Raw genomic sequence first — 9,686 nt, 5'->3', positions numbered from 1 at the left:
TAGATAAAATGAATTAAATAAAATAGTACATTTATTTTATAAAATGTATAATACATTTATTTAGTAGGTTAAATAAAATACATAGAATGACAAAGAAGACCAATTATACAGGGTGTCCTAAAAGTCCTAGAGTAGTTTAAGGTTTAATAGCTAAAGTAAAGAGGCAGCTAGGTGGCTCAGTGAATATAGTGTAGGGCTTGGAGTCAGCAAGACTTGAGTTCAAATGTGGCCTCTGACACCTCCTAGCTGTGTGATCCTGGGCAAGTCACTGAACCTCTGTATGCCTCAATCCACCAGAGAAGAAAATGGCAAACCACTCTAGTATCTTTGCCAAGAAAATCTCATGGACAGTTGTGGTGTGATATGGTCTGTGGGGTCACAAAGAGTCAGACACAACTAAACAAGAACCACAAAAGTTTGAATAAAATAATATTTATTTTTATGAAATGTTATATAATACATTTACTTAGTAGGTTAAATAAAATACATAGCATTACAAAAGAGGCCAATTCTACAGGGTGTCCCAAAAGTCCTTGTGGGATTTTAAGTTTTAGTAGCTTAAAACTGCATTAGGAGGGGCAGCGAGGTGGTACAGGGGATAGAACACTGGCCCTGGAGGCAGGAGGACCTGAGTTCAAATCTAGCTTCTGACATTTATTAGCTGTGTGACCCTGGGCAAGTCACTTAATCCTGATTGCCACCAAAACCAAAACTGCATTAGGGCTTTTGGGATACTCTATTAAAATTGGTCTTCTTTGTAATCCTATGTATTTTCTTTTATGTATTTAAGAACATTAGTTTGAGAAGGGGGTCTTATATGCTTCACCAGACTACCCAAATTGTGCATGACACACAAAGGGTTAATAATCCTCAGACTAGAAATTGGCTAAGTTCCTTTCCAGCTCTATGAATCTATTAGCCTCGTCCTAAATCAAGGCTCATACACACAGACAGAGGCCTTGAGTTTCCTAGACTCCAAAAACTCTGAGGGAAACAGCCAAGTATATTACCTCATTAATTATTTTCTTCAAATCAGCAGCGTTATTGGTGCCACTTCCCAAGAAGAGATAACTTTTATTTGGAAGATGCTCTCCATGAAAAACTCATACCGTTTGTTCAGGAGTATGCTGGCTTATGGATCTGCTGTCAGGAAATGAGACCAATAAAGGAAGGCAGTAACCTGTGCCATCAGAGTGACACATTAGCCTTTGAGAGTTTCCTCCTACCGCCCCAGCAGTCTCAGTGGTGAGTCATGACACCCCTGTTGGTTCCAAAGCACATTTGCCATCTCTCCAGCTTCATAGAAATCCAAGCACCGTACAAGGCTGGTTGGGTGACTTGCTGAGTTTTCCTTGATCAAGATTAAAAAAAAAAGACCTGTCTCTTCAGAAATTATGACTTAGGGCAACTCTGATTCTGTGACAAGCCCCAGGTTTTTTTGTGGGTTAGAGGCCTTGATCCTGAGAAGAGCCAGAATGAAGAAGCCACATCTCCCAGTATCAGTCAAAGAATCAACAACCATTTATTAAGTGCTTACTAAGGGCCAGGTTCTGCGCCAAGTGCTGGGAAATACAAAGGAAGGCAAAAATATGATCTCTGCTCTCTAGGCACTCACAGTCTAATGAGGGAGACAACACGCAAACATTCATGTACATACAAGATATATGTGCATGGTAGGTTAGTGCAGAGAGAAGGTGTTAGCAATACCTTCTAATTGTCCTCTTTGAGCCCAATTTATAATGTTCTATTTGGGCTACTAACCTGAGGTCAGGAAGGTTAACAAGATGCTGTGCCCATTCCCTGTTTTTAGGTACACAGTGAAGTTTTAATAGTCTGTTATTCAAATTTTATACACACTTCTGAACCTTCCTCATCTCTGCTTTGGACTTTCTGTGTTTCCATGTTTTAATTGGTAGAGATTTGTTACCACATCTATTCCTTTGGACATTACAGTTGGTTTGGGAGATAAAAAGAGGGGTCAGACTTAATCCTTGGATTAAGTCTATCTATCTATGTCCATAATCCTTTTGTGAGTGAGAAGCCTGTGTAGGATGGCCTATCCATGACAACACTCCAACAAAAAAGTGCTACTGTCCATTTAGCAAACAAAAGCACCACACTACAAAGCTCTCTCTCTCCCCCCCCTCCCTGTCTGTCTCTCTCCATATCTATATCTATATCCGTATTTATATCTATATCTATATATGTGGAGAGAGATAATATCTACATATGTATGTATATACAATCTGATTTAATACTATTACAGATGTCTTATTTTTACTAGAAATCTATACAGAGAATATACTTCTTGTAAATTACTTTGTACATATATATGTGCATATACACACACACACACACAGAATGAGAACAAATGGCTGACTTAAAAAGCTCTTGCTAAGTCCAGTATGATCCATTAAGTCTTTTTCTCCACTTCAGCCATCTTTGATATCCCCTATAGCACAATAGTATACTGGTATTTAGGCAACGTGCTCATGTAATTACAGAATTCAAGAATCAAAAGGAGCCATATGATCATAGGATTTAGATCACCTAGGCCCTTTAATTTAGAAAAGAGAAAACAAAATCCCAGAGAGGCTGTGTCATGCCTAAAGTCACACAGCTAGAGAATGTTAGTACTAGAATTGTCTCCAAACACAGTGCTTTTCCCACAGCAATCAATCAGCAAATATTTATTAAATGTTTACTGTATGCAAAATCCTGTGCTAGGTGCTGGGTATACAAATACAAAAGTGGGACAATCCCTGCTCCTAAGGAGTTTACTTGCATTCTACTAGGAGGATACTAAACGTTGTTGTTTAGTTCTTTTCAGTCCTGTCAAACTCTTTGTGATACCATTTAGGGTTTCTTGACAAAGATACTTGAGTGGTTTGCCATTTTCTTCTCCAGCTTATTTTGCAGATGAGGAAACTGAGGCAGATAGGGTTAAGTGACTTGCCCAGGGTCACACAGCTAGTACGTGTCTAAGGCTGGATTTGAACTCAGATCTTCCTGACTCCAGATGTGGCACTCTATCCACTACGCCACAAATAAGTAAATACAGGATATATACAAAATAAATATGTGACAATTGGCAGGGTAGGGTGGGGGGAGGATACTAGAAAATGAGGGAATTGGGAAAAGCTTTTTGAAGCATGTCTAGTGCCCTTATTTATAGCCCTACAACATTTTTAATCTACATCACCTAATTTAGCACTTAATTGCATAATTTTTTTACCATATTACGTTATTTATTCTTATTTCAGGTAGGTTAGTTTTGTCTAACTAGGTCATAGGACTTAGAGATTACCTAGGCCAACCCCATTATTTTAATAATAATAATAGCTAGCATTTTACATAGCACCTTAAGATTTATAAAGCGCTTTACAAATATTGTCTCATTTATCCTCACAACTGCCCTTGGCAGCAGGTGCTATTATTATCCCCATTTTATAGATGGGGAAATTGATTTAAGTGACTTGCCCAGAGTCACACAGCTAGTAAGTGTCTGACATTGGATTTGAACTCAGGTTAGGACTTACACGCAGGTTGTCTGACTTCAGATCCAGTGCTCTTTCCACTGAATTATGCTACCTTGCTGTAAGCCCCTGGAGATCAGAGACCCTAGCAGTATCTCCCACAGCACCGAATTCACACAAGTAGGTATGTCAAATATTTTTACTTGCTTTATTGTCATTTATTGGCATAAGAAGTTGCTATGTCTTGCTTGCTGACATTTGCGACTCTGCAGAAATATTGATTGAGGGTTAGCTCCTACTAAGAAAGATAAAGTTAAGTAATTCTCACATATACTACTTGTGAAATTCAAGTCCATTAACCAACCAGCAGTAAGGCCTGTGATAAACTACTGAGACCTAAGTTTAAATACACAGATGTTTTCAATAGAAAATAGGCACATAGAGCACGACTCTGATAATTGACTTGTCTAATGGGCACTTTCTCTCACACACTCAAATAGAAGTAGGTGGCTGCTGAATCCCTGAGAGGAAAAAAAGAACACTTGGGAATCAAGAGACCAGTGTTCTAATTCTGACTCTGACAAGAGTTTCCTAGAAGACTTTGGGAAATTCATTTCACTTTTCTGAGTCTCATCTGGAAAATAGAAGGGTCTCCTAAATGATCTTTCTGGTCTCTTCTAGCTCTGAAATTCTAAGTGCTGGCATTAGCCTAGCCCTAGACAGATTCCCCCCACACACACCTATTTTTTGAGGAACCCTTGTCCTTCACACAAAAAACGAACTTGGCAGACAAACTCATAGGTCCTGAGTCCTGGGTCCTATGCTGACACATTGTGTCAGGAAGAACTTTTCAATCACTGTGAGCAAAACCATCCTTAGGAGACACATTATCAATTCAATTAAAGAATAATTCAATTAAAATCAATTTCACAAATTTAATGAAGGGTCTATTACATTATAGGCATTGTACTAGATGCTAGAGATACAAAGAAAAAAATAAAATAATTCCTCCCTTTCAGTAGCTTATACTAAACTGGGCACAATTATATTAAAGACATGATTAATACATAGATAAACATAAAATAAGTTCTGGAAGAAGGCATTAATAATTGAAGAAATTAGGGAAAGTCTTCAAGTAGGAAGTATCTCCTGAACTAAAGCCTTGAAGGAAGCCAGAAATCCTAAGAATCAGAACTAAGGAAAAAGTACTTTCCAGATGTATTGTACTGAGGAATTTATATTTTGTCCCAAGGGAATAGGAAACATTGAAAGTTGCCAGTAGGAGAGTAGCCAGTGTTTTAGATTAATTTGGCAGCCATAGGGAAGATAGATTGAAGAAGGGAGAGATTAGAAACAAGGATACCAATTAGCAGGCCATTGTTATATTTCAGGTAGGAAGTGATTAGAATCTGAACTAGGGTGGTGGCCACTGTGAGGGGAGAGAAGACCATCATGAGAGGTAGTGCAGTGGTGTAATCAGCAGGACTTGGCAACTGATTAGATAGAAGGAGGGGATGAGAAAAATTAGAGTCAAAGATGTCTGAGGTTTTGAACCTGTGAGACTGGATGGCTGGTGATACCTTTCTATCAGTCAGTCAGGTAATAAATATTTATTAATTGCCCACCAGGGGCCACGCAGATAGAAGATGAGAGGAAGGGCAGGGCAGGTGTGGGTTTGATTTGGGATATTTTAAGCTTGAGATAGATGCCATTGTGTCCTCTAAATTGAGATATACAAGGCAGGTGATATTATGGCACTGAAATTTGGGAGAGAGATTAGGGCTGGTTGTGTAGTTTTATGAACTATCTGAACAGGGATTATCATTGAATCCATGGGAAATGATGAGATTATTGAGAAAGAGAAGAGGGCCAAGGAAGGAACCTTGGTGACACCCTTCCATAGGTGGGAAATGGATGATAATACAGTAGAAGAAACTAAGAAGAGATAGTCTGATGGGTAAGAAGATGAAGAATAAAGAAAGGAAAATTTCATGGAAGATGAGAGAAGAAAGAATATTCAGAAAAAGGGGTTGGAAGGGGAATGTTCAACAGTGTCAAAAGCTTTAGGAAGAACATCATGTCACATATGAGGATGGGTGAGAGTCCCACAGTATTCTGCCCTGGTCCTTCAAATATTATTCTTAGTTCTGAGGACAGGTCACATTTTTAAAAGGACCTGGAGGATGGATGAGCAGGATGGTGAAGACCCTCAAGGATCAGATGAAGGAACTGAGCATGCTTAATCTACAAAAAAAAGAAGAGAGGAGCTGGACATGATAGTATATGCCTCTAATCCCAGCTACCCAGGAGTCTAAGGCTAGAGGATTTCTTGAGCTCAGGAGATCTGAGCAACAGGGAGCTAGGCCCATGAAATGGCCACACTGTATTCAACATTGATATGGTAAGTGTGTGGTAGCAAGGGGCCACCAGGTTGTCTAAGAAGAAATGAATTGGCCCAGGTTGGAAAAGGAGCAGGTCAAAATTCCCTTGCTGATCAACAGTGGAAATAGGCTTGTGAATAGTCTCTGCCATTCCACCCTAGGCAAGGTAGGGAACTTGAATCTCAAAAAAAATTTTTAGAAGACCCAAGGGAAACACAATAGCTGGGCTCAAGTATCTGAAAGGCTGCCATGTCTATGACGGATTATACTTGTTCTGGGTTTCTGGGCCACAAGTTATAGTTAGGAATATACATGCACACATACTCTTATACATGTACACATACATGCATATTATATGCATGTGTGTATATAGATATACATACACATATGTATATAATATATATGTAATAACATATATGTATATTTGCTATCCCCAAAGGGCTATAAAATTGTATGTACCCTTTTGACCCAGCAATACTACTATTAGGTCTATATCCCAGAGAGATCAAAGCAAAAAGAGAGAGATTTATAAGTACAAAAATATTTGTAGCATATCTTTTTGTGGTGGCAAAGAATTGGAAATTGAGAGAATGCCCATCAATTGGGGAATGGCAGAACAAGTTGTGGTAAATTATTGTGATGGAGTACTATTGTGCTATAAGAAATGATGAGGGAGATGGGTTCAGAAAAACCTGGGAAGATATATGTGAACCAATGCAAAGTGAAGTTAGCAAAACCAGACATTTTACATAGTGACAGCAATATTGTAACAGTTATCACTATGAAAGACTTAGCTACTCTGATCAGCATAATGATCCATGACAATTCCAAAGGACTCATGATGAAAAATACCATCCACCTCCAGAGAGAGAACTGATGAATTCCTTTATTTTTTCCTTTATTTTTCTTTCGTTTTTCTTTTGTAACATGACTAATATGGAAATATGTTTTGTATGACTTCTCGTGTTTAATGCTTGCCTTCTCAATGGGTGAGGGAAGGACTGGAGGGAGGGAAAAAGCTTAGAACTCAAAATTTTTAAAATCAAAGTTAAAAAATAAATATTTTATATATAAAAATAATATATAGCTGCTTTTGGTTAATTGAGGGAGATTATGGCAATGGGCAAGAATAGATGCCTCACCAAAGAAACTAAAGAAGGAGCCAAGAATAAAATGAAGAAAGATTGGTATGATATCAAGGCACAAGCTTTGGCCAATAACATGCTATATTGGCAAGACACTGATCACATGGACTCAAGGAACAAAATTTGTGTCTGATGGTCTCAAGGGTTACATTTTTGAAAAGAGTTTTGCTAAACTACAGAATCATGAGGTTGCTTTTTCGTTAGTTCAAATTGATTGCTGAAGATATTCAAGTAAATTTATATGTCTAGTTTTTATGGAATGAACTTTACCTGGGAGAAGATATACTCCATAGTCAAAAAATAGCAGACGTGATTGAAGCCCATGTTGTTATCAAAGCTACCAATGGCTACTTGTTCTACCTCTTTTGTGTTGCTTTTACCAAGTAGTGCAACAACCAGATCTGTAAGACCTTTTAGGTCCAGAACCAACAAGTCTACCAGATCCACAAGAAAATGATGGGAATCATGACTCAGGAGGTTCTGACAAATGACTTGAAAGAAGTTGTGGATAAAGGGATTCCAGGCAAGATGGAAAAAGCCATAGAAAATGCTTGCCAGTCCATTTACCCTCTCTGTGATTTATTTTTTCAAGATGTCAAGATGCTCATGAAGTGAGCTAAGTAAGTTTCCCAAACTGGGAAAACTAACAGAACTGTATGGTGAAGGTGGTAGCTCTGGAAAATCTTCAGCAAATGAAACTGGCACCAAGGTAGAAAGAGCTGATGCATATGAGTTCAAGGATCTGTTTAAAATAACTTTTAAGGTTTGAAAAATTAAAAAAAAATTATATCAGTGAAAAAAAATGCATAATCATCATTTCTCAGCCCCCATTTTAAGCAACCTCATTCTTTTACTTTTTCCCCCTAATCTGTATCAATATTAGCAAAACCTAACCATAGAATCCAGCCTAATACACTAAGATATTTCAGGTTTTTCCTCTTGTTTAGCCAAATGCGATTTTATTTGTAAGTGAAACTTCCCACCTCCTCTCACCAAAGGCATTTCAAGTGCCTAAAATTTACAGGCACATTCTCATACACGTATGCTCTTACCACAACACCTCTGCCTACACACATATGCCCATATTGCCACACTGCTAAAAAATGCCAAGTTGGGGTTGATAGATCCAATGGCTTTTTAGAATATTGAGTCCTTAGTAGTTCACTAATCCAATCTCCTTGTACAAAGCGGTTAAATTGAGGACCAGGGAAAGAAGGATGAAAAGAAATAAATATTTGTTAAGTACCTACCCTTGTGCCAGGCACTGTGCTAAGCACTATGTGAGTATTATATCATCTGTTCTTCGCATTAATTTTGGAAGTAACTGCTATTATCATTCCCATTTTACAGATTAAGAAACTAAGGCAGAGAGTGATTAAGTGCTCACTTACAAAGGGTCATGTAGCTAGCAAGGGTGTGAGGCCACATTTGAACCCAGGTCTTCCTGACTCCAGGCCCATCACTCTTATCTGCTGCCCCATGGATGATTTGTGCCCGACCTGCAGTAGAGCATCCTAAGCTTGTATTGGTCTGATCAGCTGCAGTCGGACACGATGAGACTTGACCCTAGCATAGTGATGTCATTTTGGTCCTTTTTGAGAACCAAGGACCACAACCAACCATAGCTAGTTAGTGCCAGAGTTAGGACTAGATTCCTATAATTATAGGATGGGAGAATGATCATAACAATAATAATAATAGCTAGCATTTATGTAGTGCTTCCTATGTGTCAGGCACTGTGTTAAGTGTTGTGCAAATATTGTATTGTTTGTTTTTTACAACACTCCTGGAAAGTGGTGCTATTATCATCCCCATTTTACAGTTCAGAAAACTGAGGCAAACAGATGTTTAAGTTACTTCCCCAGGGTCACACAGCTAGCAAGTGTCTGAGGCTGGATTTGAACTCAGTTCTTCCCGACTCCAGGCTTAGTGTACAGTATCCACTGTCCCCGTGTTTTCATAGCTAGTTAGTACCAGAGCCAAAACTAGATTTCTATGCTTATAGAATATGAGAGCTATAAAAGGTCTTTTAGGTTATTTAGTCCAACTCCCTCAATTTATACACGAGGGACCTGAGCCACATTCGTACTGAGGCTTAGCTTTCTTCTGACCTGTCTTGTCTCCCTAACCCTCAGCGTGGTTCCTGCCTCTTCCTCTAAACCAGAAACATGAAAGTTACACAGGAACTCTGCAGGAAAAAAAAAAAACCAGGAATAAAGGACTTTATCAGAGGATTAGATGACAGGGAAAAAAAAAAAGATGGGCCAGTCATGTGGCAAGAGTGAGGCCTAACAGGTGAACTGCCGGAATGGTTCACTGGTACCTTTGCTATGTCAGGGAAGTGAGGAGAGCCTCCAGCACATTGGGCAGATCCCCCAGGGTCAAGTTTTAGGGAGAATATGGATAAGAATTACACAGGATGGGCAAGCAGAGTGGGTGGTGATTTGTACCATTTGAAAATGCCAAAATTGATGAGATTGCAGATCCATTCGAGTATCTGAGGACTGATCATTTTTACAAAGATAAATCAACTAAGTCACGGAACCCAGATCTCTGAATTCCCAATCTAATGTTCTCTCTGCTATACCACACTATCTCCCACCAATCTATTAAATCACAGGGCTCTGTCACTTGCAGTATGAACTTTAATGTATAGATATCTAGATATGGATACATACACATAA

General features: G+C 38.8%; 1 pseudogene; it reads left to right on the top strand.

Moving 5' to 3' along the window:
* The first annotated feature begins 6,970 nt into the window (after positions 1-6,970).
* LOC118842092 lies at positions 6,971-7,771 on the top strand (annotated as a pseudogene).
* The last annotated feature ends 1,915 nt before the right edge of the window (positions 7,772-9,686 follow it).

The sequence above is a fragment of the Trichosurus vulpecula genome, chromosome 3, assembly GCF_011100635.1.
Source record: "Trichosurus vulpecula isolate mTriVul1 chromosome 3, mTriVul1.pri, whole genome shotgun sequence".
Lineage (NCBI taxonomy): Eukaryota > Metazoa > Chordata > Mammalia > Diprotodontia > Phalangeridae > Trichosurus > Trichosurus vulpecula.
Note: the sequence above shows the minus strand (reverse complement) of the source record. Positions and strands in the feature narration are given on the sequence as shown.